This window comes from Babylonia areolata, chromosome 6, assembly GCF_041734735.1.
Source record: "Babylonia areolata isolate BAREFJ2019XMU chromosome 6, ASM4173473v1, whole genome shotgun sequence".
Lineage (NCBI taxonomy): Eukaryota > Metazoa > Mollusca > Gastropoda > Neogastropoda > Buccinidae > Babylonia > Babylonia areolata.
In genome coordinates this window covers 55,134,023-55,136,522 of record NC_134881.1, presented here as the reverse complement: position 1 = coordinate 55,136,522, position 2,500 = coordinate 55,134,023, and the positions used below count along the sequence as shown (strand labels likewise).

The 2,500-nt window shown below is 43.5% G+C and overlaps 1 long non-coding RNA gene across 1 annotated transcript in view; it reads left to right on the top strand.

Annotated features, from left to right (window-relative positions):
• LOC143283458 (uncharacterized) overlaps positions 1–2,500 on the top strand; it is a 27,411-nt gene that overhangs the window by 1,810 nt on the left and 23,101 nt on the right. The window lies entirely within an intron of this gene.

The following is a 2,500-nucleotide window of genomic DNA, read 5'->3' as shown; positions in this document are numbered from 1 at the left end:
ACACTCTGTCTGTCTTTGTTGCTTTACTGACACACTCTCTGTCTGTCTTTGTTGCTTTACGGACACACTCTGTCTGTCTTTGTTGCTTTACTGACACACTCTCTGTCTGTCTTTGTTGCTTTACTGACACACTCTCTGTCTGTCTTTGTTGCTTTACGGACACACTCTCTGTCTGTCTTTGTTGCTTTCCGGACACTCTGTCTGTCTTTGTTGCTTTACGGACACACTGTCTTTGTTGCTTTACGGACACACTCTCTGTCTGTCTTTGTTGCTTTACTGACACACTCTCTGTCTGTCTTCGTTGCTTTACGGACACTCTCTGTCTGTCTTTGTTGCTTTACTGACACACTCTCTGTCTGTCTTTGTTGCTTTACTGACACACTCTCTGTCTTTGTTGCTTTACGGACACACTCTCTGTCTGTCTTTGTTGCTTTACGGACACACTCTCTGTCTGTCTTTGTTGCTTTACTGACACACTCTCTGTCTGTCTTTGTTGCTTTACGGACACACTGTCTGTCTTTGTTGCTTTACTGACACACTGTCTGTCTGTCTTTGTTGCTTTACTGACACACTCTCTGTCTGTCTTTGTTGCTTTCCGGACACACTCTCTGTCTGTCTTTGTTGCTTTACTGACACACTCTCTGTCTGTTTTGTTGCTTTACGGACACACTCTGTCTGTCTTTGTTGCTTTACTGACACACTCTCTGTCTGTCTTTGTTGCTTTACGGACACACTCTCTGTCTGTCTTTGTTGCTTTACGGACACACTGTCTGTCTGTCTTTGTTGCTTTACGGACACTGTCTGTCTGTCTTTGTTGCTTTACGGACACACTCTGTCTGTCTTTGTTGCTTTACGGACACACTCTGTCTGTCTTTGTTGCTTTACTGACACACTCTCTGTCTTTGTTGCTTTACTGACACACTCTCTGTCTGTCTTTGTTGCTTTACGGACAGTCTGTCTTTGTTGCTTTACTGACACACTCTCTGTTTGTCTTTGTTGCTTTATGGACACTGTCTGTCTTTGTTGCTTTACTGACACACTCTCTGTCTGTCTTTGTTGCTTTACGGACACTGTCTGTCTGTCTTTGTTGCTTTATGGACACTGTCTTTGTTGCTTTACTGACACACTGTCTGTCTGTCTTTGTTGCTTTACTGACACACTCTCTGTCTGTCTTTGTTGCTTTACTGACACTCTGTCTGTCTTTGTTGCTTTACTGACACACTCTCTGTCTGTCTTTGTTGCTTTACGGACACACTCTCTGTCTGTCTTTGTTGCTTTACGGACACACTCTCTGTCTGTCTTTGTTGCTTTACTGACACACTGTCTGTCTGTCTTTGTTGCTTTACTGACACACTCTCTGTCTGTCTTTGTTGCTTTACTGACACACTCTCTGTCTGTCTTTGTTGCTTTACGGACACACTCTCTGTCTGTCTTTGTTGCTTTACTGACACACTCTCTGTCTGTCTTTGTTGCTTTACGGACACACTCTCTGTCTGTCTTTGTTGCTTTACTGACACACTCTCTGTCTGTCTTTGTTGCTTTACGGACACACTCTGTCTGTCTTTGTTGCTTTATGGACACACTCTGTCTTTGTTGCTTTACGGACACTGTCTGTCTGTCTTTGTTGCTTTACTGACACACTCTCTGTGTCTTTGTTGCTTTACTGACACACTCTCTGTGTCTTTGTTGCTTTACTGACACACTCTCTGTCTGTCTTTGTTGCTTTACGGACACACTCTCTGTCTGTCTTTGTTGCTTTTCTGACACACTGTCTGTCTGTCTTTGTTGCTTTACTGACACACTGTCTGTCTTTGTTGCTTTACGGACACACTCTCTGTCTGTCTTTGTTGCTTTACGGACATATTCTCTGTCTTTGTTGCTTTACGGACACACTCTGTCTGTCTTTGTTGCTTTACGGACACACTCTGTCTGTCTTTGTTGCTTTACTGACACACTCTCTGTCTGTCTTTGTTGCTTTACTGACACACTCTCTGTCTCTCTTTGTTGCTTTACTGACACACTCTGTCTGTCTTTGTTGCTTTATGGACACACTGTCTGTCTTTGTTGCTTTACGGACACACTCTCTGTCTGTCTTTGTTGCTTTACGGACACACTGTCTGTCTGTCTTTGTTGCTTTACGGACACTGTCTGTCTGTCTTTGTTGCTTTACTGACACACTCTCTGTCTGTCTTTGTTGCTTTATGGACACACTCTCTCTCTGTCTTTGTTGCTTTACTGACACACTCTCTGTCTGTCTTTGTTGCTTTACGGACACTGTCTGTCTTTGTTGCTTTACTGACACACTCTCTCTCTGTCTTTGTTGCTTTACTGACACACTCTCTGTCTGTCTTTGTTGCTTTACTGACACACTCTCTGTCTGTCTTTGTTGCTTTACGGACACTGTCTGTCTGTCTTTGTTGCTTTATGGACACTGTCTGTCTTTGTTGCTTTACTGACACACTGTCTGTCTGTCTTTGTTGCTTTACGGACACACTCTCTG